At 48.1% G+C, this 24126-nt stretch overlaps 1 protein-coding gene across 3 annotated transcripts in view; it reads left to right on the top strand.

Moving 5' to 3' along the window:
* The first annotated feature begins 23293 nt into the window (after window positions 1-23293).
* The window catches only part of ERI3 (ERI1 exoribonuclease family member 3), a 148977-nt gene continuing 148144 nt past the window's right edge, over window positions 23294-24126 (top strand). The window contains exon 1 of one of the 3 annotated variants that reach the window (XM_064516108.1): window positions 23294-23383. The gene's annotated coding sequence lies outside the window, so the exon portion shown is untranslated. Of the gene's footprint in view, window positions 23410-24126 lie in introns of all 3 variants that reach the window. The other 2 variants (XM_064516110.1, XM_064516109.1) reach the window with 2 other exon arrangements.

The following is a 24126-nucleotide window of genomic DNA, read 5'->3' as shown; positions in this document are numbered from 1 at the left end:
GCCGCCCCCTCCCGAGCGGCGCATCCCATCCCGGGGTGCCGCGAGGTCCGGCTGGGGGTCCCTGCTCCGGCCTGGCACCCTGGGGCGCTCCCAGGCCACGGCCTCCCACCGCAGCGTCTCCGGGCAGCCCGCCCGGGCACAGACGGATGTGACCCAAATTCCCTTTGGAGATCACTGGGGAGCAAAGGAGGGTCTCCGCGCTCCCCGTGTTTCTCTAACCGCGGGCGTGCATGCACGGTGCATGCATTGTTATTTTAATGTTTCCTGGATGCACGCTGCAGCGCTGCACACAGACACCCCCCCCCACCCTGCACGCGTGCGCCTCCTCGGCTGTGGTCCACTCTGCTGCCAGTCCTGGTGTTGTCCTGGGTGAAAACGGCCGGTCACCCGAAATGGGAGAGCGCGTGGTGGGTCGGGGGCTCAGCTGAAACCACTTGTCTTGTTTTCTCATGTGAAGTACACTGGGGATTGATCTGAAAGGCGCATTTATTCCAGCACGGAGGAAACTGTTCTTTCTTCGACTGCTAGATAATTTCAAGTTGTTCTTAAAAATAAATGGACTAGGGCCACCATTTTTTGGCTCTTATCAGCTCTGCGCTGACACTCTCAAAATACAGCCATGCTATGCACAGTATACACTGAAAAAGGCAGTCCTCTGCATCAGCAAGCAGTTGGGCTGCCCAGTGCATGCGTGTGTGTGTGTGTGTGCGCGCGTGTAAGAGAGAGCGGGATTACGTGTTTATGGCATCCTAAAAACTTTTGTGTGAGGGGTGACTCATCACTGAAGTATATAGGGTGGTTTTGTCTGTTGCTCTGCTGGAGTGCTGAATGCTCAGCCCACTTTAACGCAGTCCACAGCCACGGTGAGAAACATAGCCTCAGGCCTTAATTTGGTACATTTTGCATAAAGGTTTGCTGCTTCTGCAGGCTGAAGCTGATCCATCCTTTCCACATTGCTTCGGAGTCAGGTCTTAGGCAGTGAGGGTGCTCGCATGCCTCACGAATGATAATAAATGTAGCCAAACAAAGGCTTTCTTATTTTCACACTTAAATTTCAAAATAAAATGACTTGGCATGCCGAGCTGCTGACCTCGGGAGAGCACCCGTGTGAAGGTGCTTCATGCACTTCCTTACGTGCTCCCACCAGCAGCTCTGCTCCCGGCTCTGAGCTGCAGCTGAGCAGTACAGAGGCTGACGGCACTCGACAAACGGAGCCTGCTTCCACTGAAAGACGCCTGCTCCACTGCTGCTTTCATGCCCTGCGTGTGTACGAGCGAGGATGCTCACCGGGCAGGCAGCAAGCGCTGCTTTATTCCTTGGATTAGCCATGACATTATGGTAAATGTGGCTGCTGCACAAGACACAAAGCAGGTAGCCAAGGTCATTCCTGGCTGAGACAGGCTTACTCTGGGCATCCGTTTGTGTCTCTTTTCTCTGAAGAGTGGAGCAAAGGATGTCTCAACACCATCTCTGGGGTCTCCGTGTGGAACCCATGACGAGTGATGGTTCCCAACCCGGCAGCATGACAGCAGCACCCTCAGCCAGCCCCTTCCCTGGCACCCGCTCGAGGCACAAGGGAAGGTCCTACCTGAATGCGTTTGCACACATGTGTGCCCGTAGAGCCAAGGCCTCAGTTGGCTTCGTGCAGCGGAAGAGAAATCTCTGCAAAGAATTAAATACATTTCTAGGGACTCTAAATATAGGAAGAAAACCTCTTCAGCAGGCAGCTTCTTGAGAGCCTCTTCTACTGCTGTGTGAAAACTGGCATTTAGATATTCCCAGTGAAAATCTCTTACCCTCATACCTGTAACTTCCCTATGCACAGATTCTACTTATTAATAACATCTCCTGCTTACCCATGACTACAGCCCTATTTCTCAAACCAAAATACTATTTTGTAACGAAAGTTGTGATTGTTGGTTTGGCCATTTCCCACACCCTTTTGGAAACAAAGCTGCCACGAAGACTGCGTATACAAACATGCCCAAGCTCAATAGGTCCATAGCTTTGTGTGGAGATACTGAATTAACAGGCATCGCATACTTTTCCAAGTAATTATGCTCCACCCTGAGAGGACCAAACAGGACATGGGACATAGGTAAATATTCCATATGGTAGTATATACTAGCCACAACTTGAATAACAGAGTTTTGACAGACATCAGGAAATCAAGCTAAAAACAACCAATATCTCCCAGGAATCTTGGGAAAAAATTCAGTTTGTGCACATTCCTAGCCAAACTTACGTTACAGCTTCACGGTAGCAATTACAGAATTCTGGTTAAGAAAGTACCTTTATCACAAGGCCATATTTTCAGTACTTACAACACTGTGAAAAATGATCCCTTGGATTTAAATTTCTTACTTTTGTTCTTAGCCAAAAAGCAAATTTTTTTTTTTTTTTTTTTTTTTACTTTTTGAGTTCCTTAGTATGGAAAAAAAAGTCTGAATCCTCAGCTGGCATCCAGTTTATGCTAGCTGAGAATCAAGTTCCATGTTTTGAGGCTTTAAAAAAATTACGCAGCTTTATTTAACTTGATGTTACTGCACTGTTACACAAGAACTTAATACAGTTTGGATTTAAGGAACAAATCTGGCATTTAGCTAGCTTATATGAGAGATGTCTTCAGATGAAAATGAGAAGATATACTCAAGTTATGCATATAATAACCATTAATCTGTACTACTAATGAGGATTTTGATCCTGAAAATGGTCCATAAACATGGACTTATGCACCATTATGGAGCTGCAACATGCACAGAGGTCCATAGGAAAAATTTCCCCTGAAATATATTGTAAGCAGATAATTTGGGCCCTGAAATAACTTTGAACATCTGATTTAACTTTCTATGTATTGTTCGTCTGTAAGAGTAATAGGAGGCTCCCCAATTTCATGTTTGTTTGCACTTAATATATAAACAAAATTTGAGATTCTTATGTACTATTACAGTGTTGTAACTTCTCATTGCAAATGCTACTCTAAATATTGAAAAAGTCTAAATTAAATTAATATATAGAAACCTGAACCTACAGACTTGATTAGATGCACTTAACTTTATGCACACAGTTTTCAACGGGATTACCAGTAATACATAAGTCTAGTACATGTGTAAATTGTACCAAGAATAGTGCCTTTGACTGTGAGCCTGTCAGATTCTTACAATAGCAATGCACAGTTCTTAAAACAAGCGACTTCTCATTCTTTATTGTATCCTATAGCTGCGCTTTTATAAAATAAGATTGATATATACGGTCAATTATGTCAGGACTATGAAAAATATGGGGCATAAATGTATAACAACACGTATTTGCAATGCTTTGGGATCCCACGACAATGTGTTGCATCTATTGGAGATTGCTCTACTGCAAAGCTGTGGGTCCTTCAAATCGTGACACTGCGAGAAATTGCTGAAACTCTGAGGAGATGTGGCAATGTACTGAAGTCACTGCTGCCTTTGCCTACACTAGGTTCAGGCTGTCCCTTGTGTCCCCACATCTGCAGTATGGGTGGAGGAGGGGAAAGTGGTTAATTAATTAATTAATTAGTTAAAATAAACTTTTTATTGCAATTCTGCTCCAACACATCTAGCGCTTCCAGTGACGTATCAGTATCTGGCTAGCGTGTGTAATCTCCATGCCCTCTACTGGCTATAACCAGCGTGTCTCAGCAGTGTGCCATGGGCCCTGCCCTAACAGCTGGGAGAGGGCCGAGTTGTCCCCTCCTGAGAGAAGATGCTGGAAAGCGCATCCAGAGGCGGCGGCAGCAGCAGCTGCTGCCGTATTTTTTTGTCCACTAGTTTTATCGGAGCTGCGGCCCCTGGTTTGAGCTCCGACAAGCTCATGGCTGCTTTCCAGCAGGACAAGAGCTTGAAGCCTCTTCAGTTCGTCATGTCTCATGCTGATCCTTTTAGCAAGGTCACCTGAGATGAAGATTTACCTCTTGAGTTTTGGAATATTATTCTCATCTGAGTAGCTGATCTGGGCTTTACTCCAATGATTGGTGTATGGCTTGTCCCATAGCTCAGGAGGGATCCCTTTGTTTTCTGAGCAATCTGTGACTATCCTCTGCCAGTCCCCTCTCGTGCAGAGGAAGGATCTGGCAGAGAAGGGCTTGAAATCTCACTCTATGCCAGAAGTTTGAAATTTAGAGCTGGCATACTGTCAGTGACTATTTCTCACAGAATGAGAAAACAGACCTTTAAATGACTTGTTGACTTGTAGGACTAGTAGTGAGAATATTTCTTTTAATCTAGAAAAATACTCGGTGGCTGACATATAAATATATCCCTCTTTCATCATCATCACCATCCAGATCTCTGCCAAGGTCTGCTGAGTGACATGGGAGAGAAGGGAAAACCTCCAGGTCCTGCTTCTCAGGACCTTCTGCAAGAGGCCATCTTGCTTTAAAATCCTGTCCATCACTACATCTCCACAGCAACAGTGGAGACTACGTCCAAGGTTTTGCGGATAAGCGCTATTTGTCCTTTACAAAATGCTGTCCTGTGATACTATTTGCCATATGACCTTCCATTTGGACAAGCCCTTTTCCAAAGAAGGGGCTGCAGACTGAATTGCAGACCCTCAAAAAGTCACTACGTCAACCATTGCCAAAAAAAAAAAAAATTCACAGTGGACACCAACAATATTGTGCTTTCTGAGGTGGAGGCCAGACCCAGATGCTTAGGATAAGATGTACAATGCCCTAAGTGAGGCACTTTAGAGAACACTTTGCTACTAAGGAGCGTTTTTTCCTCAACTTTAGTCACTGAAGTCGTGTGGTTTACACCATGAAGCGTGCAACGTCCTTTGCTATTAATTATTTTTGAAGCTGGCTGTTACAGCCCTGGACGCTTGCTTTCTACACAAGCCTCCATTCTGCTTTCGGTGCTTTTTCCAGCCCTTCTCCGAGCAATATCCTGTTGCTATGAGTTCCGCAGGCTAATGGTGTGGAAAAGTATTTCCCTGTGACAGAAGCTACACCTGTCCAACCCCCCCCGCGTGCCATCCATCACCGCCACGGCATAGGTAAGGCGCCTGGGATCATGTCAAAGCGTGAAATAGCTATAAAGGCAAAGCGTATGTGTTTGTCATTTTTGTCATTAATGGGATCAAGGAAAACTAAGCCGCAGCCATTGAACTGTGCCTCGGGAGCAGCGGGAAGCCAAAGCCGTGCTCGGTGAAGGAGCCGCGCTTGGAGCCGCGGCTCCCACCTCGGCAGCAGTGCTGCGGGACGCGCCCCGGGCGAGCAGCACTTTGCCCCACTACTGTATTTCCTCGGATTCGTTACAGCAGCGCCAAGGGGTCCCTCGGCCGAGGCGGCCGTGTGCTCGAGGTGCCCCACGGCGCTGGAGGAAACCTGCAGCGGGGCCTGGGGGAGGACCGCGGGGCTGGGGGTTTCTGTCAAGACTGACCAAAATTGGGTGGCGCCGCCAGCCACCGAGGGTTTGCAATCCACCAGCAAAAAGGGGGAAAAAAATAATAAAAAATTCACATGGGACCTGGAAACTTCCCGCAGCCATTCTTTTAGCCTGGCGACCAAATCAGAGCAGGACAGAGCTCGTGAGCTCTTGAGGCCGCTCTCCCACGTGATTAGTTAGAGCAGAACATGAGATAAAATCAATGGGGAACTTGTGTGAGTTAGGGCTGCTCTCATCAGTCAGGGCCTGCAGCAGCCAAGTGTGGCGTGATTGTTATTAATACTTGGAACCGACACATAAGCCGAAATGGTGCTTTACAGTAAAAAGAAAGACAAGTTGCTCTTTGCGCAGAACATAGAGTTTGAGGGTCTCATTCAGCGCCTCTGTGAGGGCCTCACGCGTTTGTAGCAATAGCAGTGTGACAGCTGAGGGCATGGATCTGGCTGCTCTTAGGAGAAAATATGCTAGTGCATTATGTGCATTTTTTCAGGATGCCATATAATACAGAGGGACGCTGTTTAGGCGTCCAGAGTGCTGCGTATTACGATGTTCAGGGTCCTGCCCAAGAACTGCATTACATATTAGCCAGGCTCACACGCTGTAGCTGACTTAAGATATGCCTATACTTCATGCCTGCCTTCTTCAAAGGAAAATGCTTTATTCTGATGCAGTTACAGTCCTGTGTGAAGCTGGACCTCAGCATCAGCTGCGGTGTTCACTACTGTGACTGCCATGATAATTCCCATGCTGCTACACCGATGGGATTGCGCCATAAACCCACACACCTTAGCCGCGCTGATGGCCAGGCCTACATAATAGCCCAATGCATTGGTGCTAATGATCCAGTGTTTATGGTGGCCCACAGCTCTGTTGTCATGCCAACCAGATGGTATTCCTCCCTAGAAAAAATAATAATAACCAAATAAATAAATACTTTCTTTCCCTAGACTGATCTGTCTGTTTAATAGGAATTGGAGGTTAAATCTGAAGGGGGAAAAATCCAGGCTGAAATAACAAACCAACCTCTGTTCAAATGAGAGCAAAATGAAACATGTGTTTCGCCCTTTCAGTCTCTCCTTGCCTTTTCAGGAGTGTCTGCACAAAACCTTCTTTCCAGTGAACCAAACCCCTCCCGCAGCCCAGGAGTGGTGGAGGAGGAATTTCTGCCTAATCGCTCCACTGTGCACCCCCGCTCTTGGGATTTGTATGTGGCTGAGGACTTCCTTGCAGAGACCCCCTATCCTGGTCCCATAGCAGCACAACTCCAGCAGAATCACAGTAGGCAGAAAACCTGTCTCTAACACTGCCTGTGTAGGTTGCCTTCTGCTTATTCCCAGCACATCTGCTGCCCCGCCATGGATTCCAGACTCTGCTACCCTTTGGGGTGCTTGCAGGAGGGAGGTGCTGCTATGGACCCACCTGAGCCTCTGCCCTTCTTGGGATCCTCCCTTCCCTTTTTGAGAGAGTGATGTGCTCCAGAGCTCCGGCTCTTCCTTAGCGTGGTTATCACATGTGGCTTCAGAGACTATTTTCATGGTTTCTTCTTACAACTTTTGGAAATTTCTGGTTTCATACTAAGATGGACTCCTGCTGCTGCTTTCCAGGACTCCATGCCTGATTCTCAATATTTCCCTTCTGGGAAATTACACATCCTCTTCCTCTCCTTTTATCTTCCTCCAACAAATTCATGTCTTCTTTCAACCAGTCTTTTTTCATGAGCCATTTCTCATCTGCATTTCCAATACCCTTTTCTTGCCCCTCTCTTGTCCTTTAATCCAGCTCATATTACTCTAGTAGTAAATTATTTGAAGCAAGCAAACATGTGCAACAGGCTACCTTTCTGTCAGGCACAAGCCTGTTGATGAACTGATGCACTCAGAATTTCTTTATCTTTGCCCAGCTTTATCTTTACCCAGCTTTATCTTTACCCAAGTTTTTCTGTCATCCAGTCATTGGATCCAACAACCCATGAGTTTCAAGTGTCTGCCTTGATTGTTGGAAGAACATCTCTTCACACGGGCAGCTGTCTTGTGGACCTCAGCACCCCAAGGGATCAGTAAGGCACAGAGCTTACTGGAATTCACAAAATGATTCAGCATTTCTCCAGAAAATAAGAACAGCTTGAATTTTAAGAGCAAATAAAAACAATAAAATCATGGAAGAGGTATAAACCCTTGGACTGCAAGGTAGACCAGTAACTATTTGGTTTGAAGAGGAGATTAGCCCAGGAAACTGCTTATCCTGTCTGCATGGCTTTCCCCTGCAATGCTTCTTGTGCTCCCTCTGTGCCTTCTGGTGGTGTCACTACCAGCAGGGGCAAGACGTTTAACTAGATGGGCTCTAGTTCTCATCCACCTCCAAATTCCTGTGTTTCTGTCTACAACTCTAGTCAAGTGGAATACTCAGCATCCAAAAATTCAAGGATCTCACCCCAAATGAGGCACTTGAGAGTTGAGAGTCATCAGCTGCACACACCATCTTGCCACCTTTCCTTCGTTATCACTGAGATGATGAGTTCACTGAGGTAGATAACCCGATTCTCACACACCCGCAACACATCACACATAGCTAGCGAGGCTGCATAGGAATCCATATTAATTTCTCTCTCATATATTTAGATCAGCCAGAGACACTTCAATCCTACAGAGGTGGGTTGGTGTGGATGACTTCCACAGGGGCTTAAAGCTTTGGCAAACCAAAACCTGAGGGAAACAAGGCTTCTCTGGAGATAGATTGTCCCCAGAAAAGGAGACAGGAATCCCTTTGTCACATAACTTGTGCTTAACAGCTTTAATGAAATACACTTGAAAAGATGGGTGGTGCCTCAGTCAGCAACTTCCTATCCTAAATTATGCAAATTGCTGGATCTAAGTCAGTCATTTATTAACTGAGGGGCTTTTTTGTTCCTTCATTTCTCATGGAGTCTGTGTGCTAAAAGAGGCTGGGACACCTCTAATATTGTGCTAACTATGCACATATTGTCTGTCCCTGCCCCAGAGGAAGAGATCAGCTGGTAGCTTAAGCCAGTGGAAGCTATTTTATTACCTTTATTCCATAAAGAAATACAGACACTAGGTTTTTTGGGTTTTGTTTGTTTGTTTGTTTGTTTGTTTTGCTTCTCTTTCTTATGTGACTAAGTCAGGGGAACTATACAATTTCAGGACAAGGTTCCTGTCCTGCAGCTGGATCAGCATGACTGAGATCCTACTGACAACCCTAAGCCCCATGCAGGTGCAGATGTCGATCCCATGGATCCCAAAGGAGGAGTGGGCCCTAAATAGTTAAGAGATGCTTCTTATGTGTGTGTAATTTTCAAGTAACTCACCATTCATCTTGGTAAGTGGCAAAAACAAAGCAAGTGTTGAGTGTATCAGTTCATGAACAGGCTTGTGTGACACTTGGATAGCTAAGATCAGGGCTCAGTGGAGGAAGTGACCCTGAGCAGCTTTTTTTTCATATGGTAGAATGACTGAAGGGATAAAAGAAAGCAACTTCTTGTTGCTTGTTCCTTCCTCCCTTCAGGCCTTGCCACTGAGAAACAAAACACAGTATTTGAACGCAAGGTGTTAAATGGACCTGAAAGGTAGGATGCTCTTGTAAGAAATCTTCAGCTTCGGTAGGATCTCTGTCCTTCTCTCGTTGATATCATCAGGGCTCCAACTGTCTTGGAGACATTCGTAGTCACTCTCTTGTGTCCTCTGAGTGTGAGGAGAGCTGACACCATTGAGTAGTGTCATCTCACGAGACAGAAAAGCATCTCCATTGAGACAGAAAATCTCAGTTGCTCTTTCTCTTACATATCCTATTGGGTGTGACCCACTCCACCAAAATCCTGCAGGAATATATTTCAGTGGGCTAATTATGAATTCCCTCTGTCTTGCATTAGCTGGGTACAAGTGCAGAATGCCTGGTGGCATGAACCTCCCCTTCTTCATTCATGTCGTGCAGCTCTTCTGCTGCAGGCAAAAGTAATTTCCCCAGCCTGGAAATATGATTTAATTTGACCTTGTTAACACAAGTTCTGCATCTTTTACATTCCACCCCCAATGATAAAATAGGATCAGAGGAAATTGCTATAATTCACAATGATGCTCTTCCTCTATCCCCATTACCTGTTTTGCCTACCTACCACAGCTGCCTTCCTTACCAGGTACTTATGGGTGCAGGTCGGGGTTGTAAGAGGGATGTGAAGATGTGAAACCACAGGCTTGTATCACATCTCTACTGCCAGCAAAGGCAAACTGCTTGTGTTCCCTTATGAGCAACTTCAGGAGTGAAAGGAAAAGAAAAGGAGAACAAGAGTCAAGAAAAAATATTAACAGAAAACAAGGGAAGAACTCTATCACTATGTTTCCTGATCGTTTCTGTAGCAGAGCCTTACTTGAGAAAATTGGCTGTTCCTTGCCTCACTGGACCCAGTCATTCTTCAATCCTCCCCTTCCTGCCCCAGAGTTGCCATGGGGTTATCACCTGCATCTTCCCCCTGCCCAGGGGCTGCTGCCATCCAGCCTTGCCCTCCATATCATTTGCTCTTCTTCCAACAGTGCCAAGACGGAGAGAGTAAGTTGTACAGCTTAAATCCCTCAGCCTTGAACTCCCCAATGGTCCCAGTTAGAGGAGCATCTGCAGAGATTCCTGGGCTGTCCTTGCAAATGTTCAGCAGATCTTGCTTGTGGGCTTCATTCCCCCCGTCATCTATTTGTTTCTTAATAGTAAGACTTAACAGTGTGCTGCTGCCCTAGTGAAGACTATCTTTTTAGCTGTGCCAGAATATAGGCCTGAATCAGCTGAACTGCCTGAACTCTATCTATAATACAGTTGCTGCTTTGCAGCATCCAAAAGCATACCAGGTGCTTGGATGGGCACACTCTGGCTGTACATCATTGCTGCCTCCACCAATAAACTCAGGCATGAGAACAGCAAGCCATTTTACACTAGCCCACAGAAACCATAAGCCATGACAAGAAACACTGGCTATCTGAAGTAATAAGCTGCGGAGAGCCATGGAAACATGCTTAATAATATTTTCCCAGTAATGGGGATGGCATCAATTGTCAGCAAAGCAGACAATCTGGCTGCACGTGTCATTCAGACTTGTTAATGCTGTGCTTCTTGTCTGCTGGCTTTCCCTTCTCTGCTGTTACTGGAGACTTGGAAAATCTGCTGGATCTGGTGCCAAATTGTGTGGATTCTTTCCCTCCAAACTTAGAAGGTTTTTGTTTCAATTTGGGTGCGTTGTGGTGTTTTTCTTTACAGCAAGTCTCTGAAGGGGCTGAGAAATGTCTGATGTCCCTTAAAAAGAGATCAGAACTATATCTGATCTGTCAATAACTTTAACTATTGATCTTCTTGCTTGCTCTTTTTGCCCCTACTTTAGCAATTCAGAACAAATGAAAAATGGATCTAAACAGTGCACATCCAACCTCGGGTTGTACTGGGGTAGCTTGGCCAGACAGGAAGGACATCAAGTGGTCTGTAAAGGACCGGCAGCTGCAAGTGTTGAGCTTTTGAACTGAGAAGAGAATGGGAAGGGGCAGGGGAGAGGAAGAGAAAAATGTGTCCTCTTGTCGGTAGTCTGCAAAGTTGGGAAAAAGCTGCCAGAGCTGGAGTTCACAATAAGATAAAGGAAAAAGTACCTGTGTTAATGTTTTGCCCCAAAGTTGTACAGACTTGGAAGGAGGAGGGTGTTCTTAGGCTAGGGGAGCTGGGTGAGGTCCTCTGGACAGTGGACTTTAAGGCCAGACGGTTCAATTCTGACCATGGAGTGTAGCTGCTGTGTAGCAAATGGAGCACTTCACCCACCGATTCTTGCATTAAGTGCTTATCTCCCGGATGAGCTATAGAATGTGGTCCACAGAAATAGCCAATTAAATTGAATTAAATTCACCCTGTCCCTAGTTAAATTATCCCAGTGGCTATTTACCCTGCATCATAGCTTGCCAGTGTAGGAGCAGCAGACTGCTGCTTCCCATCTTTCCTGAATCATACCCCTTGCCCAGTTGCCTGTGAGCTGCTGAAATAGGGGACTTCCCCAGGAAGTCTCTGTATTGCCTGGGCTGAGCAGGGCATCAGTTCAGAAAGCAGAGTGCTTTCCTTGCTCTCTGTCAGCTTGACCCTTTCTCTGTCAACTAGAGCAAAATGTTGAGTTTCCATTTGGGGAAATGGGACTGATGGCTGGTTAGTGTCACATGGAGCCAAAGGTCCACCTGGAGCAGCGTGGTCTGAAAACCTGCCAGCTTGACTTTCCAAAATGGCAGTAGAAGCTCATTCCCAGTGAGCCGGATATTTGCGGAGCGCAGTGCAAGACTGCCCATGTTGACTCAGTGAGATCCAAGCACTGCCCACCACAGAGGAATGTTTTTGTGAGTAAAAGACTCATACGAGACATCCAGGATTTCTATTCATTTTCCAACACAACCCCAGGCAGCTTGTGTGAGTCTGAATAAGTCACTTGCTCCGTCTGGCTGCGTCTAAACTGATCTTCATTATTGCCCGTTTTGGCTTGTTTTTGTTCTCTTCTGCAGTGAGGAGCCTGCCTCCATCCCTCCTCTTAGAGCAGGAACAAGCATACTGATGATCCCTTCCATCCTGTCACTGTTTCTTGTCTATTTAGACAGCGCTGTTTTAGGAGCAGGGACATTAACCCTCGTCTGGATTAGCATCGCTGTAATGTAAATAATATTAGTTACATTATAGATGTTTCCATAATTAGAGTTCTTATTTCTATAGGCATTTAAACACCTCATCTCCTCATTTGATGGCTGTGTTATTTGATTTGTGTTCTCCTGATGTGAAGATCAGTACAGAAACCCTTTCATCTCTTTTGATGAGCAGGTTTAAACTATGATTGGATTTGATTTTTTTAGTATTGTGGGTAGGGAAGAGCCCGCGGATATCCAGGTACAATTTGGGTGAGGTAGGATACTGCAACAGAACTTGAATGGAGAACAAATAACATGGCAAGAAGCAGTGTTTTAATAGTTTGGGGTTTTTTTCTGTGGAATGTGATGTAAGGGCAAACCCTTTCAAAAACAGTGAAACAACAACAAAAAGAGCTGGCCTAGGCCGTGAAACCTTTTGGGAAGAAAAGTTAGCCTCCCTGTCCCCATTTGCCTGCCTTCTGAAAGGGACCCATCAGTGTTTGCCAGCACTCTGAGAGGAGACCGCTCATGAAAAGGTTTACCAGAGATGATTTTATCAGAGAGGCTTGTCTTGGCAGATGGCTGTATGTTTTAAATTTAAACAGAGAGGCATAAATAGTAGAAAAGAAAAGAGGGTAATAAGAAAAATATTAAACTGCCCAGTGCAAATCCTTGGGGAACTTCTATTGCAATAACTGACCTCCCATATAGCACCATTTGTTTCATACGCTGGCAGCTTTATAGGTACTTGTACAGCTACAGACGAACACCAATTTGCCAGTGCAGTTTGTTTTGATAACTGTTGTTTTCAATAAATCTATATTAAAATCAAAGGGAAAATTAAATAGACCGAAGTCGATGGCACTAGAGATAAGGTAGCACATTACTACACTGGCCTCTTCAGCTGGGAAGAGCTATCTTTTCCTTCTGACATGGGTCACAAGTGTGATGAATTTTTTGGTCTCAGCAAGGTTCCTTGATGGCAGCCAGTATATGCAGAAAGTGAGAATATTTTGGAGGGGGAATTTTGAGATTTTTAAAACTCAGCTACTTCAGGACTGTAACCGAGGGCCTTCACTGGCTGTGACTGGTCCCCTGGCAAGGGAGGAGCTGGCAGAGCAGAGCATGAGAGGCGCTGGCTGTGCCTGGAGAAGGGGGGCTGTGCAGCGGGGCAGTCACGCTGCACCCGCAGCCACTGCCGCCCTGTGTCTCCAGCTCAGCGGGGCTCGGTGGGTCCTCCTAAGTCGCCACACTGTGTCTTCGGGCAGCTCCCTACGTGTTTTACCCGTAGGCAGCACAAAGAGACCCGCCAGTTCTTCCTCTCCATTACAGACTAGGTGCCCCCGGTGACAGGAGAGGAAGTCCTGGTGGAAGAGAGGGAGGAGAGAAAAGAGAATAGAAACTCCAGAGAGAGAGCTGAGAAGGAAGGAAAGAAGAAAGAAAGGAAGGAAGGAGCGAGCTTGGGGAAATGATGGGAGGAAGAGAGAGGCTAGAAAAGGAAAGAGGGACACCAAACACTGGAGGGGAAAGACAAAGAGGCAGAAAATAGAATAAACAGACGGAGAGAAGATTGGGAAATTAAAGTGGTTTCCACAGAAGGTGTGGGAGAGCAAGGGTCTGACTCAACCCACTGCACCAGGGTACACATGGACTAATGCTTGTGACACCAGTGCCCTTGCACACCCACCTCCTGCTGAGTTTGGCTGTCCTTCGGAGGTGCGTGTCTCTCTCCAGTGACTGTAGGGAGAGGAGGGACCTTAAGTTTGGTGAAATGAGCCACTTTGGCCAGGAATTTAGGATATAGTCCAAAGACTTGGGCTCCGGATACTTGGAGCAACAATGGCTAATGCTAGCCAGTAATTATATGGTTTCTATGGGGTAGTTTAGAGGCTATTTAGATCCAGGAAGTTTTGCGTAACACTGAGCATCATGTCTGAGTCCAAACAAATAACGAGCATAAGAGATTTCATGGGACAGCAGGCCAAAATTTTTCCAGCAGAACAGTTTTCTACCAGAATACGCTGACTGAAGGAACTGGAAACATTTCCTAGGAAGTATCAGCTTTGTCCAAGCTTTCGCTGAGAAATTATCCAAAACGTTCATATGTTTTTTCTCATCTCTTTCTGACAGTATTGTTTGACTTCTGTGTTATACATTTCTACCCTGTTTTGTCCAAGTGGTTGGCCAAAAACACAAAGTCTCATGAGCAGAGGGGGAGCCAGGCGTTCCTTCAGTGCAGTATTCTTTCTCTGCGAGGTTTCACTTCGCTGAACACAGCAAGAATCGAGCTACCAGCGACCGCACGCGTGTGCCAAGCCCCTTGCGCTGCCAGCCTGCAGCCTGACAGCTCTTTCCATTTTTGTGACAACAGCATTCCCTGTGCTCGTTCAGGCTGTATTTGGCACTTCTCTTCCTCTCAACTTCTCTGGTCTCTTCTGCCTGTCTTTTAAAAGCCCATTTCAAAAATAGTAGCGAGGAACTCACCTTCCCCCTGCCTTTCTGCGCGTGGTGTGGACCTTCGTTTCGAGCAGTGATGCTGCCTGTGCTTGAGGCAGGCATCGGGGGTATTCCTGCTACCCAGTTTTGTGAGGAATCTTAGCCGTTTTAATAGAGATCTTAAAAAAGGGTGGAGATTACGCCCGGTGTAATATACGATATAATGAAATGCAATGTAACAGTGTAGTGTAACGAATGGTTTGGACTTGTATAATTATATCATAATAAAAGAAAAGAAATGTCAAAGTGATAAAGTGAAAAGAAATATACTGTCTTTGTTTTGGAATATCTCGTTAAATGAAAAAAAAATCTGAGGTCTAAACATTTTGTCCCCGCTTGGGTCAAAATTATATTTTTTGAAACCACAGAATTTCCCGAGGGACGGAAATTCCTTTATTATTATTTTTGGCCAGCTGTCTTCCATATGACTGCCCGTGAAAAGCATTTTATCTTAAGTTAAAATCCTACACATAAAAATGTCTCTCTACCTTCCAGCAGGTGTGCTTGTCCTATGGGAAGATTTGCTCTATCAGCAATTTGTTCCTCCAGGAGAAACGCTTAATTTTAGATGTTTTTTCCATTTACACTTAGAGTTCAAGACACTTGAGCAGCGGCTCAGTATTGGGTGGCCTGTGCAGGCGTCAGAACCCTTCCTTTATACACTGCAACCCTATTAGTTAAAATACTGGCAAAGAGATTTTGGTGAAGTGGTTTTTTTTAATGTCCCATTAAAAATGTTTAAAATGTTTAAAAATGTCCCATTTCATTGCTCTTGATGCCCTCCCTTTGAAATACAGCTTTCCCATGACGACATAGCTGTAAAACACATTCAACTTTTTATTTTTTTAATTTTTTTTACTAGTTAGCAATGGAGTTTTGCTATAGCCATTAAAATATAAAGAATAAACTGCACCCAACTGTACAATATTTTTTTTACCAGCATTTATGGTGACAATATAAACTGTGAGGGTTAAGCCTGAATTTTTTTGTGGATGGCATTGGAATATCAAGATTAAGTATACAATGTGAGCACAAGGTTTTTATGACATACACTAATGATGCAAAAAGGTTTTATTTCTTTAGTAAATTGACATCACTGTTTGTCCTTCTTTCTTTGTACTTCTTGAGCCTGATTTTTAGGAGCGAGAGTTGGAAAAGGCATGTTAGATCATTCAGTGCAGCTCCCTTGAACCGGAATCAGGTTGGCACTGGCGGGACATTTTACGGTGCTGAAAGTGGCCTGGTTTCATGGTTCTCACCACTTCTCAGGGGAGATGATCCCACAGCTTAATGCATCATAGCCGCAGGACATTTCTCCTGATGTTCAGCCTACATTTTCCTTTGGTAAAACACCTCATGCAATGGGCTGGCAGTGGTCCTTCCCTCGGGCCGCCCTGGCGCTGGCATCCCCGGGGGCAGGCGTGAGGCTCTCCTGCCTGTCCTGCGTCCCTGCTCGCGGGTGCTGGCGCCACATCACTGCCCCGGCTCCCCGGCACCACAACGCCCCGAGTCCAGGCTGTGCAGGAAGGGGTAGCCCCTCTCTCTTCCCCCGCCCACTCAAAAACAGCCCCCCCCCCCAATGTGATGGGTCTGCATGCTAAATGCACAGTTTTCTGCAGAGACAACTGAGTACCAGACTACACTTAGGAAAGTAAAGCATATGAAGTTTGGGAATTTAAAAAATAGGCAAAGGACTAGAAAACATTGCGTGATGAGTAGCCCCAGAATAGCACCTGGGAAATAGACAGGATTTTCCAGTGTGCTTCTTCTATAAAGCTCTGTGTTTTTATCTGTTTCACCAATTATTGTCGTATCTCAGTGCCCCTTAACTCCTGTAATCTACAAAGACCATAGGCTATACAGTCCTGTTTGTGTTTGCTTTGCATTTCACTGCATCCTCCTGTGCTTCTGCACAATGGAGGATTTTCTGGAGGAAGGACCAGTGTGAGCAGTTCTGTACAGCTCCTCGTGTGTTCAGTCAATGTGAGGTCCAGCAGGGACCTTTGTGATCATCCTGTCTAGTCCAGCATGGGCTAGAGAAATGTGATGCCCTCCTCCATCAAACCCCAGAGCTTTGCCCAAATCTGAGCTACCACAGACCTTCTACAGAAATGCCCAGTCCTGATTTGAAATGTCCCAGACTTCCTGGTGCTCTGTGAATACATCCAATCAATAGCCAGGTTCTGATGTCCTGCTTTATTTTCCTAATGCAGTTTATTTCCTAGCCTGCCAAATGCTGTCCCCCCTCACCTCTGTTTTAACTGGAAAAGGATTTCCACCCCATGGCCCTGATTCCGGCTGAATTAATGGTTTTTGAACTGAATCAGCACATTTGAAGTTAAAACAGATCCCCACTGAGTCTGTACATTTTTATTACTGTGCAAGGAGTGCTTAGGAAAATAAAAGGAACAAGAAAGCCCTAAGAGTGGACCACCCTGTTGAGGGGGGAAATATAGAAATTAAGCATGTTTATACGAGTGATATTTATAGGGTCAAGTGACAAATATTGTACGAGGCCTCGGAGCCCAGCTCTGGGATACCACATAATAGTCTGGGCACTCGTGTTCAAGAAAATTTAATTGAACCTGGAGCAGGTGTAGAGGAAGTCTACTAAGATGATGTGAGGAGCGAAGAGCTGAAGTGGTGAGGAGAGGCTAGGATAACCTGGTTTGTTTAGCCCAGCAAAACAAAGGTGCAAAGATGAGGGGGATCCGAGAGCTGCTTATAAACACACCAGAGGAGGAAAAAAATAGTTAAAGCAAAGGATCATTTTGGCAATAGAGTAAATGAGTGTAAACTAGCTGTGAAGACATTTTATCTGGGCATTAGAGGAAGTTTCCCAATTATCAGACAGCGAAGGTCTGAAGGGGCCTTCAGTAGGGGTAGCTTGGACAGGTAAACAGACACAGTCGAAGATGGAGGCTGATAAATTTACTGGGATGCTGGATGGGAAATTGTGTGACATGATGGAGGGGACTGGCTCAGTATCTCTGTGACTTCTTTCCTGGTAGGGCCTATGCTCCTACATTTGCATTGCTTTTAGGATCTGAAATTTTCTTTTGACTTTCCTAGGTTAAGGAGCTCAGTACCTTTAAAATCTCCTGCCTTTATCACTCAAGAGCCCTGTGTTGCAACTGCAAAACCTTCTGGCCACACAGAGCTGCTGTTGCTGCTGCTCCCAAATTCATCAAGGGGGTCACTGTCAAACAATGAGACACACTTGCTCCCATGGGGCTTGAATGAGCTGCTTTCCTTCAAAACATTCCTTAATTGACAGCTAGAAATAGCTTTCCATCATGACAAGCTGTCATTAATATCATTCACAAGAATGATGTGCCAGTGATAGTATATGTGTTTGGAGAGATAGAGAGAGAGAGAAATCCTCTGCAAGCAAATGTTCCACCAGAATACATGAACTGGGCTGTGATTTGAAGAACGACAACATGAATATAAAAATGTATATTGTGAATATTAGTATTCCCTTAAATATGTGTTCACATTGGTTAATGAGTCCCACTGGTGGTGTTAGTAACTGAAGGATTTGGGTTGGCACATTATTAACTTGTTAAACAGAAAATAGTGATACAAGACTACTTGTCATGTGTATTATACGACATTTAAAAGTTGCATTCAGCATGAGCAGCTAAACAGAACGGAAGCAGTTGCCTTTAAAATGAGGTGACGTTGCTTCGTGCTGTAATCCTGTAAAATCCCATTTTTAGAAATGCTTTAGAAAGAGCTAGGCTCCGTGGACTCTTGGAAGGGAGGCACCATGAGCCGGGCGGTCTGCAGGAGCCTCCCTCCTTGTCCAGACTGAACTGCAACAGGTAGTGCCTTGATATTTCACCTCTGGCTAAAACAGGCTCAGCCCTTCATTAACACAGAGCTTCCCTGGCACGGTCACACAGGGGCAGTGGGATTTATTCTGTGTTTCTTGCCTTAACCTGCCCCACTGGTTTTCTGTGTTCTCTTAAAGCACTGTCTGTCCACCCGCCCAGAGGTGGCTGCACATCTGCGCTCAATGAAATGATGCTCTGTTAGGAAACTGCCGGGTTTTTAAAACAAATAAAACTTGTAGGTAACTGTGGTGCAGGCTGCTGCCTTGGGTGTGTTACAGTGCAGGGGATCTGCCCTAAGGGAGCGGGCACAGAGGAACCTTTAGGCTGCCATTTCCATGTGGTGCTTGAGGGCAGTCCTCAGGGTGAATTACGACAGTCCCGGACACTGCCCTCGTCTGGACCCTATTTTCTCTGATCTGCGTATAGGCCTCTCAAAATCTCTAGAGCAGGACAAGCACTTAAGAAAGCAGACCTGCTCCTGAAACACACTCACTTGCTCTCAGACTGATTTTGTCGGTCCTAAGGAGATGGGATAGTGAGATTAGCAAGGGCCTTGCTTCAGGGAATGAATAAGACAACCCTGATCAACAGTTATCAATGCTTTCATTCACTTTCTCCCATCTACGTGGCCCAATTTCTGGGAGTTGTGTTACAGGGCCCCACAGTAGTTGTCCACCTCTGTGTTTCATAGCTGTGAGCTAGCTATGCTGTGCCACTTGGGTAGGGAAGAATTCCCCCCCAGGTCCTTTCTAGACCTCGCGCACCACTGGAGCGGCACAGGTGCAAGGAGAAGCATCTGTCCTTGCTTTCTTCATAGCTTTGTGACATCGGTGAGATCCGTGGGTGAGCTCTTGGCCAGCCACCTTTGCAGGCACTGTCACTACAGCTTTCACTGAGGGCTCACTGTGGTAGCTGCTCCCAGCTAGTATGCGATGGAGGCCATGCACATTGCCTGGGAGGGACTGGGTGTTGTGCAGGCCACAGGATATCTGTCAGCCACCCGATATCTGTCAGCCACCCTTGGTCTTCTTCCACAAGCCTGGAGTGAGCTGGATTAACCCGTAGGTGCTGTTTTCAGTGGCCTTCAGTGTTCCCTTGAGACACGTATACTCGAGTAAGACAGGCTCAGATACTAATGCTATTACAGTGTCAATATTTATACAATGTGGTTGTCCCTGAACCGGTTAGGGTTCCTTCTCCAGCGTCTGACAGCTGTGCTGGACAAAAGGAGTTCTTTGAAAGAGCAGTCACTGAAGCTAACTGCATTGCTGTCCCACAGTCTCTGGAGGACAACTTGTAAAGGTCTCATCAGCGACATCAAGGTGAGCAGAAGCCAGGACATGGTCTCTGATATAGCAGAGGCTCAGCTGACGAAACAGCTCCCTGCTCCAGGAAATAGGCAGGACAAAATCTCCTGACCACTGCATTGCCTGACAGACATGGGAAACAGGCCTGGCTGATGAAAAAGGGGCTTACGGACATCTGCCTTCATTCACATTTTGCACAAACAGATGTATGTGGACACATCTGTCTGTCTAGACTGAGAAAATTTTTATTTTTCACCACTAGATCCAGAGGTCAGCAACGGAAAGGCCTCCTCTCTCTCATCCTCATGGAAACAGTCACAGGCGGACTGTGAGTCCTAAATTTCAAACTTTTGGATTGCAGTATGATTTCAAGCATGTCGCTGCCAGCTTCCACCCCAGAGTAGGAGGGGCTGGCAGAGGGCAGTTACAGATTGCTCAAGGAAGTCTGCACTGAACAGGCCCTGTATTAGCTCTCCTGCATTCTGGGGAAAACCATACATTAGTCACCGAAGGCTTGACAAATCACAGCAATACAGCTAAGCTTAGAGGTAAAACTTCATGTTATCCTTCCTTATGTGGGTGGGAGGCTGAGAGATGCCAAATCTAAGAGGACTTAAAGGAACTCTTTCTATTATTAAATGATTTACTGTTGGTATTTTTATCGTTCTTAACATGCCATTTCTGTGATTCAGGCCTCCAAAGTTCAAGGCTGCATACAAACACAGCAAAAAGATAAATTCAACCTGGCAACCTACATATAAGATAGGGGCATTGGGCAGGTATGGCCAGGCAGCCAGGAAAGTACAAGCAAATTGTGCTGGGTAGAACAGCAGTCAGTGATCTCTGCACCCTGCTGCTTACCTTTGTCAAATATTTTTAGGCACAGAGGCAGGGAAAGGCCTAAGGGATCATTTGAAAGAGGACAGCGAGGGGATGACGAGGTAGAACTGCTCCCGTCTGCCGGCAGAGGATAGATGAGGTGACCTCTAAGATCCCTCACAGTCCAATTTTCCATGAACCAATGACCCTGAGTTTATTATTTGCACACTTGTGGAGTATCAAGGGGAGCACAAAGGAGCTGGCTGGAGACGTTTTACACGTAGAGGTGGGACTTAACGAAGTGGGGGCAAGGAAGGAGGCAAAGCGGGTTATGGCATGCACAAGGTCATGAGTCAGCATGTTCACCGCTGCAGCTGTGTCCTCCGGGGGATACAGATGAGGCAGTAGGACAGGGAATTGGGTAGCCTTGGAGGCAAGAGGCGAGGTGAGTGTCCCAGATGAGAGTGCCAGCCACATGAGTGGGAGGAAATGCCATGGCTAAGGATGTCTAGCAAGCAAATGAAGACTGTGCAAGGTCTAGGTGTAGGTATTAAAATCAGAGCGCTCCATGACTACAGGTGAAGCACTTGGATGACAGCGACTGATGTCCGTGTGAGCAGGAGGAAAGACAGCCCCAGGCTTCTTGAGGGACCTGACCTTTAGTAATTCAAATTAAAGGGAGGAAGACAACACTGGGTAAAGCCAGCTGTGGTTATTGTTTTGACCCTTCCTGGGCACTGAGAGATTATTAAGACTGACAAAGAGTTATCAGTGCAGGCAGTGTCTTGAACTGGTTTGCAACCAAGCTAAGCTGCAATATGAGCCCAGCAGCAGTGGTAGTGAGGGCAGACTGTGTTTGGAAGACTCCTAAATCTTTTGTGTGAGCATCTGCTCTATGACTGGATGGACAAACTTTCCCCAAAAGCCATGGAAGGCTAGACAAAGATAAGCTCGGTAATGCTGAGTGGACATGTCGTTAGCACTTGGTATTGGTTTCATTTACACAGGAAAAATGGAGTTGAACCTCTGAGCTAGTTTGTGTGTTTCTTCAAAGATTTAGCAAGATGTCTAGCAGGTGTTGGCTTGGGGCAGATGCAGGAGGAAGGCATGATGTGAAGCAGGGCCTCGGATGTTCCTTCTGGGACAATACTGCTTTCCTTATTCCAGCAAAGATCCATGTTCAAGAAAGAGAAGGAAGTTTCTCCTTCTCACCCGGGAATCCATCTCACCCTGCAGACAGCTCTGTCCCAGGACAGGGGGAAGTGGTGTCTCTCCAAAACTGTTGATATTCATTCTATGCACATGTGATGTTTTATTTAAAGCTGAGTGTTGAGTTTGCTGAAAACCAGAATTGCTGACACTTTAACTTTACTGAATCCCATTTTATAAGTATGCATTCAAACTCTGGCTGTCTTACCTGAATGCATTTAAAATGACCAGCTCAGGAACACCTACGTTAAATCTGCTACGCTTAGTGTGAGACAGTTTCCAGTGTCTTGAGATGGCTTGGGCTGAGCTGTAGGCTTTGTGCAGCAAATGGACACTGGCCTCCCTTGGCCATCATAACCCTAACTGCGAATTATAGCTGTGATCCCCATACTAGCCAGGCCCTCGGACTGTGTAGCCCTCTAGACGCTGAGGAGGCCACTTGCAGCTTTATCACTCATCTTGGCTCAAAACCCCTGCATGTTACTGCTCATCACGGCTGTGTGGAGTGGCTGCAAGATATGGTGTGCCCTGGGGATTGCGGTGTCCCCAGGTGTCATGTGGTGCTGGAGGCCCTGCTCCCATTGCAGGGAGCTGTGCCTGGCTTCAACACCTGCCTCGAGAAGAGGCAGCAGAGGCTGGTGGTGACCAGTGCCGGCTGTGACCCATCCCCGCAGCATGTCCCCCTCACACTCTCACTGTGTCACAACCAGTGCCAGTCCCAGCTGAGCTGTGGGAGCGTCTGGCTCTGTGACAGATGAGGTTCGATGAGGGGCCCTTGGGGACATAGGAGCAGCCTAGAAGGACACAAGGGGGTGACCAGGGAAGACACAGGGGAGTGGCCTTTAGGGACACAAAGGATGGGCTGTGGGGACAAACAAGGGCAGCCTGTGAGGACACAAAGGGGCGATTCCAGAAGACACGAGCGGGAGGACCTTTGGGGACACAAACAGGTGGCTCTTGTGAACAAAGTGAGGTGGCCTGTGAGGATGCAAGGAGATGGGCCATGAGGACATGAAGGGTGGCACTGGCCACAGACACAACCGCCTGGGGACACGAGGGGTGGCACTGGCCACAGAAGCAATGGCCTGGGGACACCAGGGTGCTGTTGGGGACAAAGAGAGTGGTCTGTGGAGCCATTGGGAGGTGGCCTGACCCCTGCAGGTGGCCGCGGTGGGCATGGTGGGTGGCGCTTGGGACACGGTCGCGGTCCCTGCTGCCACGCAGGGGTGTCCCGTGGGGCCGGGGGGGCGTCCCGTCCCCGGGGCCGGCCCAGGAGCAGGTGCTGGGGATCCTGCGGGACGAGGGGAGCCCGGGTGCCCCGAGGAGGCAGCCGTGAAGTGACGGCCCGTGGGGAAGCGGCGCCGCCGCGGGCAGGCGGGCGGCCTCCCCCGGCCCCGGCAGCGCGGGCGCGGCCCGGGGGCGGCGGGCGGCGGGGTCGAGGCGCGGCCCACACGGCGGGGCAGGGCGCGGGAGGCGACGCGGGAGGCGGCGCCGCACTACAAGCCCCAGCGTGCCCCGCGCCGCGGCGGGCAGCGAGCGCCTGCGCGGGGGGGCGCGGCGGGGAGGAAGCCCCGCCCCCGGCGGCGGCAGGCGGCGCTGCGGTTGGCCGGCGGCGCCGTCGCTCAGAGCGGGGTCGGGGGTCAGAGTGCGCGGAGGTGAGCGGCGGTGTTGGGGACTCGTGGTGCGGAGCGTGTGGGGCGGGGGGGCTGGGCCGGGCCAGGCGGCCCTCGCCCCGGGGGGGGCCGGGCGGCGGCCTGCGCGGCGCGGGGCGCGGCCGGCGCCGGGGGGCCGGCGGGCCTGGCGGAGGGACGGGGCCGCCGTGGCCCGGGGCGCGGGGTGGAGGCCTGGGCTGGGGGCGCGGCCTGGCCCCCCGCGGCGGCGGCGGCGGCGACCCGGGGCCGGGGGGCGCGCGGGGCGGCGGCCGTGGCGAGGCAGGGGGCGGCCGCGGCCCGAGCCCGGAGGAGGCCCGCTGCGGCGGCGGGCTGCGGCGGGCCGGCACCTCGTGCACTCGACGCCGCCGCCCCGGGCCCTGCCCCGGGGCTCGGGCCGGGCCCCCTCCCTCGCCGCTGCGCCGGGGGCCTCGCTGGCCTGGCGGTGCCGCGGGCAGGGGCACCTCACGGCGGGACCGGGCGCTCCTCGAGCTTGGGGAGGGAGCCGGTGTCTCGGCAGCAAGCTGGGCGCGTGCTGGGGGCTTCTCTTGCCCCTTGGGATGGGGGGAGCGGGGGTGGCGGGGACCTGGAGGCTTGGGGGTTTTCCTGTGAGCCTGCGCTGGCCACCGCTCTCGGGTCCTGAGGCTCTGAAGTAAACTTGAGCAGGCTTAGAAGTGCAGGATCTGTTTGTTTCCTGACTGGGCATAGGAATTTCTTCTCCCTTTTCTCTCTGCTGTGCTGTTACAGGT

This window comes from Dromaius novaehollandiae, chromosome 8 (genome assembly GCF_036370855.1).
Source record: "Dromaius novaehollandiae isolate bDroNov1 chromosome 8, bDroNov1.hap1, whole genome shotgun sequence".
Lineage (NCBI taxonomy): Eukaryota > Metazoa > Chordata > Aves > Casuariiformes > Dromaiidae > Dromaius > Dromaius novaehollandiae.
The sequence above is the reverse complement of the archived record's forward strand: the minus strand, read 5'-3'. Positions and strand labels throughout refer to the sequence as shown.